The sequence below is a fragment of the Mastomys coucha genome, unplaced genomic scaffold (genome assembly GCF_008632895.1).
Source record: "Mastomys coucha isolate ucsf_1 unplaced genomic scaffold, UCSF_Mcou_1 pScaffold16, whole genome shotgun sequence".
NCBI classification, from domain to species: domain Eukaryota; kingdom Metazoa; phylum Chordata; class Mammalia; order Rodentia; family Muridae; genus Mastomys; species Mastomys coucha.
Genome location: NW_022196898.1, coordinates 91,291,686 through 91,307,215, shown reverse-complemented (window position 1 = coordinate 91,307,215; position 15,530 = coordinate 91,291,686). Strand labels below are relative to the sequence as shown.

The 15,530-nt window shown below is 42.0% G+C and overlaps 1 long non-coding RNA gene across 2 annotated transcripts in view; it reads left to right on the top strand.

Moving 5' to 3' along the window:
• LOC116093886 overlaps nucleotides 1-15,530 on the top strand; it is a 95,716-nt gene that overhangs the window by 68,616 nt on the left and 11,570 nt on the right. For both annotated transcript variants that reach the window (XR_004119876.1, XR_004119875.1), the window contains exon 2: nucleotides 6,272-6,327. This is a non-coding gene — a long non-coding RNA (uncharacterized LOC116093886). The remainder of the gene's footprint in view (nucleotides 1-6,271; nucleotides 6,328-15,530) is intronic.

Here is a 15,530-nt window from a genome sequence, read left to right as displayed (position 1 = left end):
CAAATAAGAAGACATTGATATGTAGAGGACCACTATATTTTTATTCTAGGTTCAGACTTAGCAATGCTAGGAAGCGTATTGAGATCAATTAGACATAATTAATGGCTGATCAGGACAGGGCAAAGCAGAATGATAAAGAGTTGAAAGCCTCAGTAAACTCGTATGAGCTACAGAGCTGGTCTGCAGGATACCCAGTATCATACAGGAGAGCTTGAGAGCACAGGTTGAGGATGGAGTGTCTGGTGCCTGAGGTTGAGCATGTTGCACACCTCACAGCGTTATGCTCAAGTATATTTATCATTACAGAGGGATGCTGAACATTGCTAACACTATGGGTGTCATAGAAGTCATTGCTGGATTTCAGTGCTCTTTTCTTTCCTTCTAATTTTTGTTTCCTAGCTCTATGACCAGCACAAACCATTTGGCAGCTGGCTGAATCCGAGTTCTCCTAGGAATAGTGTGAGTTTGGTGGTGAACCAGAAACCCACCCACTCATCCACGTGTATTTCCATATTGCACAATGAAAAATACATCATAGCTTCAAGCCTCTGATAAATGATGGCAAGTTTTTTTCCTCAACACTGGAATTTTTCTAATGTCTGATAAATGTCTTTCATAATTCACCCAAGTTTTTTCGAGTATAAGAGCACATCCATTATAAAGCTGAGATATGAGTGTTCCCTGTATTCTGCCTCCTGACAGGACCCACCTCTGCTTTACTGGCATTTAAATTGAGCTGCTTTGTTGTCGCTGCCCAGTGGGCTCCACGGATACCCCTGGAAGAGTTGTGACCCTCTTTCTCTTGATACTTGGACACAATTTGTCCTGTGTCTTTCACCCTTGGAGAGCTACACAGCTGGTCTGCAGGATAGCTGGGATCATTTTTATGATAAATGAAGGCTTTTGTAACACACACTATCTCTTCCTCCCGTCATGAGCATAATGCATCCTTCAAGAACTATAAAGTTCTTAGTCGCAACTCTGATTCCGTCATTTCTGCTCCTTGTTTTTTGTTATTTGTTTTCTATTCTAGTTTGGGTATACTTCTCTCTTTCATTTTCTATTTGATTCCTGGGGCTTTATGGAAGTTCATTGAGGCTTCTGTATTTCAGGAACTTAAAAATAAAGTTTTAATCTTTGCTTTTTGGTAGTGAATAGAGGCTTAAATAAGGAGCACATTGTGAAGTCTGAAAATAATTCAATATAATACATTTGCAACATTTGCAACAGTTCCTGAATCCCACAGTAATAGCCTGTGGTAGATGTTGGAAAGGTCAGGAAACTGAGGGTCAAATGATGTTTTGTCTATTTTCATCTTTCTGGGCAGGTGACAGATCCTGAGTTCAAAGTCAAGTTATCTGATCGTTTTTCTCTTGTCTTTTCACTAGATCACAGTGTCTCTCACTAAATAAAACTTATAATGATATTTATTTGACACACATTTAACAACACACACATAACAGCTATAGGCACACAGTGTCTATAGTGTCTACAAAGAGAACTATCAGGAATCTAACTAATGTCAGGTTCTTTTCCTCTCTTCTGCTCACTCCCAACACCCCACAAATGTAGGCTTTAGCTGGGCCTAAAAGATGCTTATTCTGTTCATTTATGTAAGTTGCCATGGATGGTGGAAGTGAGCAGAAGAGAGGGAAAAAGAGACTGAGACTAGATTCCGGATAATTTTCTTTGTAGACACTTTATAGATGCCTTGTGGAAGGGTCTGTCCCAATGCCAGTGAGGTCTGACACTTTAGGCCGGGATAGCAGAACAAGCCAGGGGGTGGAGAATGGGAATCCATTCACTTTTATTTCATATAATTGTTTTCTTTGTGTGTGTGCGTGCGTGTGTGTGTGTGTGTGTGTGTGTGTGTGTGTGTGTTGTGTGTGTGTATGCATTTGTTGATTCTAGAAATTAAAAATAAAGATGCCTCAGAGATTTTTAAATTTACATGGTGATTAGTAGGTAAGCTGACAAGTGTGTGTCTGTGACCCAAGCTGTGGTGGTTAGATGTTTGGACAAATATTAGTCAGGATGTGTCTGTATTCTGTGGATGGAATTAACATGTATGTAAGCACCCTGATTGAAGTAGGCTATTTCCCTTATTCCCCTGCTTTGGCTTGAGTGTGTACCCCAAGATTCATGTATTGGAAATTAAGTCCTCAAGGCAAGAATGTTGGTAGGTTGTATCCTTTAGAGGTGATTATGTCACGGGGTGGGGGTGGGGTGGATTAATGGATTATCATGGGAGCAAAGTCCTTATCACGAGAATGGATTTGTTAGGAAATCAGTTGGACTCACTCTGCTTCTCTCTTGCTGTGACATGCCTCTAGCCGTGTTAGGACTTGGCAAGCAGGTCCTTACCAGATTCATCTTCTCTAAATTGTCTTTTCCCACCATCGAATGGTAAGAAGCAAGTGAAAGTAGCTTTATCTCGGCGGATGACAGAAAGAGAGGAAACCCGCTTACTTTCCCACCAGTCGGAAGGGACCCCTGCAGCCTGACAGCTGGAGCAGGAACGGGTGCTCTTCCCCTAAGACCTGCATGAATCAAGGATCAAGTCACACGCTACAGACGCGGGGCTACTTTTAGGAATATATATGGATATATGTATGTGAGAATAACTAAAAAAGAGGCCATGAATTTAAAAGAGAGCAAGGAGGGGCGTACGGGGAGAAAAGGGAAGGAGAAATGACGTAATTATACTATGATTTCAAAAGTAAAAGAAAACAAGGATTCTGAGGGTACAGGTATTCCTATGAGCAAGTGGCTGGCTGCACTTACTCAATGTGTATTATAGGAATAAGTTGCTTATCCAGTAACTCAACCCATCACATCATACCAAATACTACCTTTTAATTCCTCTTGTTTATTTCATAGCTTCAAACTACTTAGTTTTACTTTCAATATTATCGAGCATACCCAAATCCAAATAAGAAGAAAATTGTCCTGGTAAAATCCACAAACATAAATCAAAATGTAGTCTTTGTGATATTTTTAACTGATTTTTATTAGCCACTGCTGTTAATTTGCCTTGTGATGTAAAACAAATATTCATTTTCAGCTCTAACAAAACAAAACAAAACAAAACAAAACAAAACAAAAAAAGCAAACAAAATAACTGAGTGGAAATATTAGCTCCTCTGGGGTTTCATCCTTGCTGGGTTCTGAACTGAAGTTCTACCATCCCCTCTCGGCTTCCTCTCCCTCTCCCTTCCTCCCTCTCCTTCTTCCTTTGCCTCCTCCCCCTCTGTCCTTCTCCCTGCTTCTCCACCTCCTCCTCCCTCTGCCCCATCTCCCTTTGCACCCTCTAGCTTTTCTCTTACTTTCCCTCCCTCCTCTTCCCACCCCTTCCCCCTACCCCCACAGGAACAAGTACGCAATGTCAGCATATTTTCAGTAAGATAAGAGAGAGAGAGTGTGTGTCAAATGCAGGTCACACTTGGCCAAGATGAGCATCTTATGGCCATTTTGGGGAGGTAGAAGTGATCTTGCTGGGTACACTGAAGAAACAGAACACAGATATAAAACTCACTACAGTGCTCTAGTCGAGGCATGTAGTTTCTCAGTGTAGCTGTGCTCAATGGTGTGGGAAGCTCTGTGGGTGACATTGTCTGCAGGAGCTGTAGAGAGGAGGTGACACAGAGCCTGAATAAGGCCATAGAGCAGCCTGAACAAGGGCAGCGTCAGGAAGATGAGGTGCTTAGAGGAAAGCAGAGGTAGAGGCGGGGGATTGGAGCCACACTGGCTGGGTGATGAGGGTGTGGGTGAAGAGGGCGGAGCACCCACAGGCTCTGAGTTTTGCCTTGAGCCTGCCCTGCCTGCTCTCCTAGAGACAACAGCAGCACTCCTTCCTTCCAACAAGTGAAGCTGTACAGTTTATTTTTAAATGAAACAGGCAAATGTTTTCCCATTTATGAGTACTTACTGTAGGCCAGGCAGGGTTCTAAGATTTCGGCTCTGCAGATGTTCACCAAGCATGCGAAATTTCCTGCCTCCTGCAATTTTATTCTTTTGTAATGTCATAGCTCTGGCCTAACCATGACAGACCAGGATCTCCTCTTGAGTCACTCAGCATCATGGCTACTGCTCTTTTGAGACTCTGGATTCTAAATAAACAATATGATTTCCGCTGTGAAGAAGATATGACTCTCTCTCTCTCTCATCCTCTCTCTCCCTCCCTCTCTCTCTATATATCTCTATATATCTCTCTCTATATATATACATATATATACATATATATGCATATATACACATACATATACATAAACACACATACATGCATATGCAATATAGTTGTTAACAATTCAAGACCAAAGGACAACCCAGCAAGAGAACTCTTCCTTCCTAGTTTTGTTTAACATATTTCTTATTCATTCACCCAATCACTATACAATGCTTAAAAGACTCCAAACTACATTTGACATCTGATCTCACTTACGCTCTGGGGAATCCTTTAAGTTATCCACAATAGTCGACGAACGGCCGATGCGAATGCTGTACTTTTTTAAGCATAAGCCTGTATTTATGTTCCTATCTCATATCAGACTACAGGACCTGCCTTTTCTCTTCTCTCCCCACCAACAGGAGAAGTGAGGAGGGGTCTGGGTGAGCTGGCGGCAGTGAGCTGGGTCCTAGTGTTAGCAATCATGGTCACCGGTGGGTGCGAAGAGATGTTTGGCATCTGGGCACAGGATTGTGTTTCATGCTGTAACTGGCTGTGTGCTGCTTGCCCAATCTATGTGTAATGCAGTGTGGGGGAGAAGTGTTATATGATATTAAAATTTTCTAGAGAACATTTTCCCCTCCACCTACAGAGAACCTTTACTATGCACAGAGTTTTGGTTTTTTTTTCCTGTAAAGCGGAGGCTGAGCATTGGCTAGAGAAGGCAGCTGGAGAGAGAAAGGAGCAGGATTCCTCTAAGTGCTTATTCTTCCTTTCCCAACAGGTGGACAGGAGGACCAGCCTCCTAATGTGACCATAAGGACAGATGCAAGGAGTCACAACAGTCTAAGAACCAGGAAACTGCCAACCAAGACAGTTCTGGCCCAGTAGTGCAGCTTTAGAAGTTTTCCAGGAGCTGGCTTAACCTCATTGGTTGGGTTGGGCTGGTACTGTTTTTTCCTATATTATGGATAAAAATCCGAAAGGAGACTTCGACTAATCTATAGAGATTATACAGGAGTTAGATTGGAGTGGAGACTTGAACCATACCTATCATTTGATCTGTAACTCCACCTTCCCCGGGGCAAGTAATAAATGTATGTCTTTTTACTTGTTTCCCGGCTAGCATAGATTTTACTTGGTGTTGTTATGGTCATTGTCAGTTAGCTGTGGCTCATATCTCAACTTTGTCATCCATCTGGAATGTCTCACCAAATCTAAGACAAAAGCTAGGCCAATGGCTCGGTTGGCAAACTGTAGCACTAAAGACGCAGTTCTCGTGTGCAAAGTTGAGCATCCTGGTATCCTTGTAATCCCAATGCTAAGGTAGTTGACACAGGAGCATCCGTCCCCAGGATTCACCGGCCACCAGCCAAGTCTACAAATGGTTCCAATCAGAGATCTTGTGTCTCACAACACAAGGTGGATGGCTCTTGAGAAATGACATCTGAGGTTGACCTCCTAGTATGCGCATGCACACATGTACACCTAACCCTAACCCATGCACAAACACACATCCACACACACCCTCTTAGTCAGGGAATAACAGACAGGATTAATTACACCTCCTATATTCACTTTGAACTTCTAAGTGATAGCATATAGAAATCCCTCTGCTGCTAGCCTGACACAATTCTGCTGGGAGGGTGGATTAAGAAATCCACACTAGGTCAGTTCAGTGCTTGAGTGTTCCTGTTCTGGTGTATATAGCTGGATCATGTCTCACCAAATGTTCAAGCTGCTTGTAGGTGTTCCTAGCAAGGCCTGCACTTATTTAGAATGCATGGAAAACATACTTCTGATAGGTTCGATTCTGTACAGATAGATGCCAATGACTCATGCCTAGTAGCTCCTCGCCCACAGTGTTGCTCCATATGATGCCTTATATTGGCGTGATGAGAAACTGAAGTGCAGTGCTCTGTGTCTGCATTCCTGACCATGAGATCTGGGAAATAATAAATTTGTGCTATTTAACCTCTCTAAGTTTGTGATAATTTACTATAGAACAATAAAGCTGCCATACACTCAAAATGAAAGGTTTTCTACAACAGTGGCTAATAAGCTTTGAAAAATCTTGATTCTACTATAGCGTTTATCTTTCTTTAGTCTAGGTAAAAAGAAGAACCATCTAGAAGAGAAGAGAAAGAACTGGCCTAAGTCAGGTATGCTTGTATCCAGACCTTTGTTCACACCTACCCCTACTTTGTATATGTGTCCCTCTGTGCATGCACGTAGATAGATATTCTTGCGTATATGCATGCTTGTGTTTGAAACATAGGTAAAATTCATTATAATTTTAGAAGTCTTTTAAAGAATTCATTATTTTAGTTGCTGTATTCCAAGTGTTGCCCCCTCCCACTCCTCCCTCTCAGTTCTTTACTGTCCTCCATCCTTTGTCTCTTGAGGGGGTGTTACCCCCAGGCATCTGCCTTCCCTGAGCCATTAAGTCTCTACAGGAATACACATCTCTTCTCCCACTGAGGCCAGACAAGGCAGTCCTCTGTTACATATGTGTGTGTGTGGGGGGCAACTTTTTAAAAGATGTAACTATTGATTTTTAGTGTATCAACCAGGCTGAGTATCTAATACAAGTATCCAATTCTGGGATACTTTCATTAAGCCATAACCCCAAGTCCTGCACCCATTAGCAATCCTTCTCCATCCTGCATTCTCCCTCACTTCTCCAGCCACATACCTACTTCCTATCTCTGTCCACCAGCATACTGAGAAAATTCATGCAAGTTCAATCATGAAATATGTGACTTTTGTGTCTAGCTTCTTTAACATTTTCAAAATTAGTCTGTTATGTAATAAAATGTAGTATTACCATACAACAGATAATTTACAATCATAAAAAGAGTGGAAGGACTTTGTCTTATGGATTTTTAATCTTTCAACTTAACATTTAATTAATCACGATTTAGTTTACATTAATATCAACTTGGTTTTAATGATGTACATATACTTTAGTATTCTATCACTCTATTCTTGCCCCCTCATCATGTTGCTATTTCATAAATAACGTGACTACACATTATTTGCTCATTAGTAGAAATTGTACATTATTACTTTAAGAAATAGTCTTAAATATTACAGGAAAAATGTAAACAAAATAAATCTGCAGTCTTTTAAGTTTTCCTGTATCATGATCTTTACCTATTTCTTTACAAACATTCATTTACTGTCTCATATTCTTTCAGTTCAACTAGTATTGCCTTTTATAACTCTTGTAGGACAAGCTAGCTATTCACAAACTTGGTTCCAACTCATCTGGAATGTATTGAAAGATAGTTTTGCTGGATATAGAATTCTCATCTTCCTATTAGCTCTTTGAGTATGTCATTCTACTACCTTCTGGCTCTCATTGTCTCTGAGAAAAAAAATCACCTGTTAGTCTTCACAATGTTCCTGAGTATATGTTGGGTCACTTCTTCCTTGCTTGGTATTCAGTACTGATCAAAGTAAGAGTTAAGGACTTCATGTCTGACCTAGGCATGTAGAGAGTCCCATGGCATCCAGAGTTTTAGATTCCTAGGAAAGTCCCAGAAATTTTCAAGTCATGACAAAACATTCCATTGGCCAATTTTATCCTTAAGATTTTTTGTTAGCATTTTGTTCCTTTTTTTTTTTTTTTTTTTTTTGTCACAGTTGCTTCCAGCATGCAGTGTCACTTAACTTCTACTCTTTGGATATGGTCCCAAGGTAGAAGATACAAGTGAATTTGAGTCAAGTCATAAAAAGACATCTTCATCTAGTTGCTTACAGGGGCTAGAAGACTGTTCAAATAATAGTTCTTTTCTGGGAAACCTCCAATCGTTGCTAGTTGCTGGTTTTCAGTGTAACTGTGGGGCTGTTGGGTTTCAAGGCTACAGAAGACACCAACGATGTGATAAAGTGTTTCCTTTTAAGTAAAAATCCAGATTTTTGCTTGTATAAATACACCTATCTGTTGTACTCTTTTGGTGCATTTTCAGGTTTCTGAACACTTTGATTTTGACGATTTCTGCTAGTGTTCCTTTTCTTTTTATGAGAGATTAGATTTGCATCACCCTCTTCTATACACATTTTCCTCATCATTCAACAGATTTATTTATCCAAATCTAATGTATAACATTAGTGTGCTAGCTAAATGAGTGTTTTTGTTTTGTTTTTTTTTGAACTTGACACAAGCTAAGATCATCTGGTAGGAGGAGATCTTAGTTGAGAAAGTGCCTCCAGCAGATTGACCTTAGATAAGCTTCAGGGACATTTTCTTGATTAATGATTGATGTTGGAGGGTCGAGACCACAGTAGTACCTCTGGGCAGGTGGTCCTGAGTTGTTTAAGGAAGGGGACTGAGAAAGCAATGGAGACCAAATACAGGAAGCATTTCTTCAGTTCTTGCCTCAAGGTTCCTTCCTTGATTTCCTGTCCTGATTTTCCTCCATAATGGACTGTAAACTCTAAGATGGAATAAGCCCTCCCCTCCCCAGGTTGTTTTTGCTCGTGGTGTGTATTACAGCAGTAGAAGCAAAGTGGAACCAGTCGGAACAGGGTAGCCTTGTTTTACACTGATGATAGGCCCTGCATGAGAGATATCTGCATGGGGAATACATGACATAGGAAGATTTCAGAACAAGAGTCGATTTGACAGCATATTCTTGGTTATAGTTCTTTTGTTAAGACACATATCAGTGGAGTGCTCTGATGAGCTTAGCTCCTCAGGGTTGCTGCCTTCTCTTGCCCAGTGTAGGGTTGTTGTATATGAGATGGTTTCCTAGCCTGAGACTATATATACTTTCACCCCTTGTATCTAGGGGATCATGTTACTTTTACCCAAGTATGTAGATCCTGAGTATAGGGCACTAAGAAATGTTGAAGATAGTGTAACTATAGGTGCAGGGAGAGCTAGCATTCTATATCAATATACCTATTGGGTTTTAAAAGCTTTTTATTTTATTTTGTGTTTTCTCTTTGAGAGCAATAAACTTTACTGATTAGTTATTGTATAGTTTTTGTTTTTTTATACATCAAATAGGATGGCCCTAATTCAGATAGTTGACCAATAAAAAGGTTCACTTAATCAATACATGTATATATACATATGTATATATATATAATTAGTATATATATATATATATATATATAGTATATGTAGAATACATATTCCTATATACATGTCTATACCTTGCTAGCACTGCTGGGTTTTGAGGGTCTCAATGTGAGCACCTCCACTGTATCGTCAGCTAGTCTGTGCTTATCTACCTGGGCTGGCATAATTAGCTAGTAAAATTCTTTGGTCAGAAGGAAGAACTCATATTTGTCAGGTTGGGGTTGATGACTTTTCCCCTGAGGAGAAGACCATCCTAAGAACAAAAAGCTAACCTTGAACTAGCCAACAAACATGCTTGCTATACCAAGAAAGAATGGGTTTCTTTTATGTGGGCCCAGCAGGGCTTCTCTAGGCCAAGGTCAGCCTCTTAAAAGAGACAATGTCAGGTTGGAAATATCAGGATAGCAGACTGATGTCAAATTTAACATCTGGAGAGTCATTCTGGGAGTTAGGGATGGTAGAAAAAATGGCACGGGGTGGGAGCAGGGGACACCGGTAGTGATTTGGGACACATGTGTGACTCCCCAGGGACCCCTTGAATCAGAGAGCTTTGGACTAGGGATTGTCGAGGTTTTGCCAGGCAGGGTTACGGAAGGGACAGATCTTTTGTTGCTTCATTTTGACATACATTTCTCATTGAACCATCAGGCATTTGAAACCTGAGGAAACACAGCCTTTCCATACGCTGTGATGAGCTAGGCTATGCAGCTTATAATAGAGGCTGAGAGAGCGGCTGTGATTTCCGTAGGTCCTTTGCTCATTCTCTTTCATTGTCTGAAGTCTACATTTTTCCCCCTGTCTCCTTAATTGTGTGGCCACTGGGACTAGAGAGCCAGTGGATGGAGTTCTGAGAACTCCAGGGGAATGCTGTAAGAAGAAACTCTTTCCTATTGATCCCCTCTGCTCCCAGTAAGCTCTGTATTTGGATTGCTTTGGATGTGGGGGGACCAGGGCTAGGGCAAACATCTAGTCACTTACATTTTCAGGAGCTTTGTGGTCTGTAGTCAGAAGCACAGTGAACTGATAATGATGGCAAGCAGAGGTTAAATCCCAGTCTCATCGTCAAACCGGGAGGAATAAAGGATTTGTATTCAGTCACACAATGTGGAACGAGGGCAGCTCTTAAAATAATTGCTCAGGGTGCTTGCATTTTTTTTTTTAAACAGCCTCTATCTGTATGTGATAAAGTCTGCTCAAAAAGAAACTTTTGACTAGACACATAATAAATGAGAAATGCCCTTGGGGAGAGGGAAACACCTGTTTTCTCCACTCTGATCAGTTCCCTCCCAATTAATTCCCCAGGGACATGTAGGTGGCAGACATCAAGAGCACAGCTTTCCACCCCCCTTCCCTTCAGTCTCCATCCTAGCGCAAGTCCCTTGGGCATTTTAAAATTAAAGAGTTATTTTTTTCTTCCATTGGCAAACTGGCTTGCCTTTCCACAGCCCCTGTAGAGCCCTGGGAGTAGCCGGTTCACACTCACCCAGCTCTCCAAAGCCCATTGCGGGAAGGAGCCCTAGAAACAAGGGGGTGCCTTTGCCTTTGACCATACATGGGTCTTGGAACAGCAGCAGAAGGAATTCTGGCCTATGGCCTTAGCAGGCAGGCAGCTGTGCTTTCCTTAAAGTTGGCAGAGAGAGAGAGAGAGAGAGAGAGAGAGAGAGAGAGAGAGAGAGAGAGAGAGAGAGAGAGACAGAGACACAGAGAGACACACAGAGAGATACAGAGAGACACACAGAGAGATACAGAGAGACACACAGACAGAGAGAAAGACACCGAGACACTGCTCAAAATCTCAGGTGCTTTTCCCTCCCCACAGATTACCTCAGGATTTTAGCCAGAGTAGAAGTGACCCAAAGGAAGCTGTTTGTAAAAGCTCTCCCTTTAGAAATGTATCTCTGCCTGCCCAAGTGCTTCTGGAAACCACCATAAGGGCATCTCCCTTGGAAGTTTATTTTTTTTTTACTCTCTTCTTAACTTGCTTTCCTATATCTTACTAATATTTGGCGACTGCCTTTACTTTTGTGAGAGTTGAAGGTGGTATCATTTAATACCCACATAAACACCTTCCCACACAGGGGCTACCCATTGTTACATTCAAAGCCTTCAAAGTAAAAGAGAAAATGCAGGCAGATAATTAGTTCCGCTCTTTCTCCTGTTGGTTGACTGGAGTCATGGTGCTTCAGCTAAGAGCCGTAAGAACGGCAAGGGATGCTGCAGTCAGACCCCCAACTCCATCAACTTCACTGGTTATATATTAAGCTCTATGTATTGTTTGAAGCCCTCTTTCCCAGAAGGCACTCTGGCTCACCCCTGAAAGTGCATTGCATGGACGGTGAGGTGTGGTGTGCTCTGAACAGTCTTAGTTTATCTTTGGCAGCATTGGTTGCCATTTCAACTTTGGGGTTTTAGCTTTAATTGGGAGAACCAGATAAACACGATGGGTTTGTTGCTTAGAGATGATGGCCCAGGTGTTGTCACTCAGAGCTGAGTTCTTGTCTCTTTGTTCAATACCCCCAAGCCCGGTGTCTCTTTCTGTTCCATAGCTGGCCTGTAGCCCTTAAAGACAGGAAAGCCCTTGTGGAAATGCCTGTTAAACACACAGTAACAGGAGCAATCCAGCTGGAGTAAGCCAGCAGTCTCTGCCTGGTATTTGAACATAATTTAATGAGTGCCCAGAATTCATCTGTAAGCGCACATTGTTAATTTAGGGCCTGCTATCCATTAATTAGGGCTTTAGTGGCAAGTGCCACTGAGCTATCTGCACTGTTTAAGGTTACGTCAGGCCCTAGTAAACGGCCCGCTGATAACAAGGCGCATCCATCTTCATTACTCGGCCGCTCCTGTCTGTCTTTGCTCAGCATCTTCGAAGGGCTTATGCCTGTTGGAACTGAAGAATTAAACTTTTATCCAAACCAGATTCTGATCTTTCACCTTTTCTGATTCCTTGAGCACTTCCCATTTATTTTGCCTAAATGACATCTGATTGCCTAACATGGAATGGAGCAGGGGCTTAACCTAAAACAGTCTGCAGACCTTGGTCCTCCGCTGGAATGTTCCAGTGGGTTAAACATGAGGGAAGCCTGCACGCTTCCATCTCATCTGATACTGGGCTCAGTGTAAAAAAAAAAAAAAGTTCCTGATTTTTTTTCCCCTTCTCATGAGGTAGCAGTTCCAGTAGGATTTTTTTTTTTTTTAAATGCCGGAGAAATACAGGAAATTAATTTTAGACTTGAAGAATCAATGTCCCAATTGGTTCGAGTTTACTTTTGCAGTATTTCTCTCTCTGAAAATATGTATTATTTGAGGCAGTCACAGTGCCAAATGAAATAATTCCAGCCACCTAAACAGCCCTGTGTGTCAAGCCCTCAGCTGTGTAAACGTAGTCATGGTGGTGGCGCATGCTCAATCACCGGGGCTCCAAATCCTGCCCTCCCTTTTCCATTTCTAGGCCTGCAGTCAGAGCAGGCAGTGGGCTCTGACACCAGGGAGAATCCCATCCTACAGAAAATTCTATAAGTGTGAATCTGTTTATCTTCCAAAGGCTAGGTCAGAGGATTTGTGTTAAACGAACTTCCGTTGGCAGATGGTTTCTGTAAGTAGTTGATTCTGAGAAAGGAGTGAGCTACCTGCCATGGCTGTTTAACACATTTAGGGTGCTTGCAGGAAAAACCCACTGCTCCCCTGAACCATGGTTCAATTTTAAGCCTTGCTGGGCCAGGATGGGTTGTTCTAACTAGGTGGGGAAGAAGCACTGAGCGCCTGATGTTCAGTGTGCGAGGGAGAGGGGAGGAGCAGGAGGCGTCGGTGCTGTTTCTTGGAATGGTAGCCCGAGGGAGGGCATCTGAAACCTTTGCATCGCTGAGCTGGCACACTTATCACAGGGTGACAGTCTATAGTGCAGGCCTGCAGTGTGATGCTGTTTGGGGTGCCCGCTGCCAACTAGCTTAGAAAATGCAGATCCTCAGATAGAGAGAGCAGGAGGCAAAATGTCAGCTGACTGACATTCCTAACAATAGGGTTTCCTCAGCTCAGGAAGCTAAAGTGTGGATCCTAGCCGGACTGGGCTGGGCGGGAGTAAGGTAGCTCCTCTAGGAGAAGTTGCTGCCTGCTAGCTCTACCGCCATGCCCACCGAGGAGGAGGCCTTCTGCTGGAGGCTCCTGCCCTCCTTAGGAATGCCTTCTTGCCTCCCCTCCTTTTTATTTTGTAATTCAATTTTACAAACACTAAGATTTTTTTTTTCTTTTTTTAACAGTGTATCATCTTCTGGTCTTGCTTCTTACTGAACACAAAATAGATAATGCCCCAAGACTGTAGTGAGAGAGAGGAGAGAGAGAATGCAAAACAAACAAAGGGCTTGGTTTATTGCTGCGTGTAGTCATGAAGTCATCTACATCATATATGATTGAAAGACATAATCTTAGGCTGAGGGTTCCTCAGAGTCATCAGAACGAGGCACTGGACACTTGAGGCAAGAGCTCATTGAAGCTCTTGTACTGCAAAGTAAAACACATTCTTCCTCAGGGAGAGAAAGCCAAGAAATTGTGGGGGCAAAAGGGACAATGGGGCCTGCAAAACAGAGGTCAGAGCTGAGGGTTTCGGCTAGAAGCAAGCTACACACAGGTATTTTAATTAAAAAAAAAAATCATTCAGAAATTCTGTTGCAACAATTCTGCATGCAGACTGCTGGTCAGAAAAGCACTCAATTGTTCAGTTTTATTGTTCAATATTATATTAAAATTTTTTAGGCTCTTCAGGTCAAGGCCACTTTTAAAAGGTTAAAAGCTACTCAAAAGGGATGGGATATCTATAAAAGGAAATGAGATTAAGCATAAAGACTGATGGAGAAAAAACAATAATTTAGATAAACTGCTACTGCCTTTAAAATGTTTTGGCTTTTATCTGGCAAAGAAGTGCAATGATTCGTGGATTGGTTATTGTATCCAAGAAAGACTCCTGAGATGTGAATCATTTTCTTGCTTCTCATTGTTTGGTGTGTTTGAGACAAGGCCCCAGCTTTCTTTGGTTACATTCTTTCGAATGGTTGGGGAGAAGTAATTGCCTGGCTCCAACTTCCATCTGTCAACTCTTGACCTTGCTGGCTGTGCATCTGTAGCATCAGACACTGTTGTCATGGGAAGAATTATGATGTTTCGGTCAAATATATCGCAACGTTAACAAATCCATAACACAATCTGGATCACATGGATGGGGTTATACAGTGCATTCCCGAGATCCTCCAGAAAAGCGAATGGGATATCCCCATTCATCTCCAGTGCTCACCACCAACTGAGAAAGCCATTGTCTTACAATGCAGAGGCTGAACCAGAACCTCAAACCTGAAGGGATTCTTGTAAGGAAACTTTGTGGTTCAGCAACGACAACCTAAACGTTACACGCCTTCACTGTAATTCCCTTGGGTAACCATGGAATGCGCGACCTCATCAGAACCTTCCCATGCTTGCTCTGAATGCGTACAAGCTGGATTCGGATCTCTTAGAGCAGGTTAGATCAGCCCAAGAGGATCATAGCCTCATGGCAGGCTGATATTTCCTGGAAACCCTATGCTTATCAAATAGCATTTTGACAAGAAAGTAAGAAGCAAGTTGATATAAATGTTTAATTTGATCTTCTGTGGAAACTGGATCTGGCCTGACAAAGTTAAAATGGATAGAAATAATATTCTGAACACCAAAAATTTATTTTTGTGGTCCTATGTCTGAACAAATAAGCATTCTGAATCAGTAAGAGGGCCTAAATCTTCCATTTCAGGAAACATGAAACCTAACAAAGAGCCTGTGTTTACATGTCTTTCACATATATGCACCCTGAGAAGAGGAGTGTTCAACTGATTGGTGTCTTAGATCCCAAGATGGCAAAGCAGAGCTCATACATTTGAGAGACACTGAAAATGCAGAAGAAAAAAAATCAAAACAAAACCAATTCACCCCTCCCAACACCCTCAACGTAATTGGCCCTGACTGAAGAAAATCTATGACATGAAACCCATAATGTACAGATGAATAAATTAAGGATGGTTATTCATATTGTAACAGTCTTTACAGAATTCCCCTAGGATTCTTCTCAAGGCTGAGCTTCACTAGCTCATGTAAGTGTTTGTACACAGACCATTAACTGTTTGACAGGCAGGCCAGAAATGCAGGTAGGAGGAGGAGGAGGTGCCCAAACAGTGGTAGAATCACTAGTACACCAGGGTCTCACATCTCATGAAAAACATTGATGAGACAATAACAGACATCAGGTGAAAACAT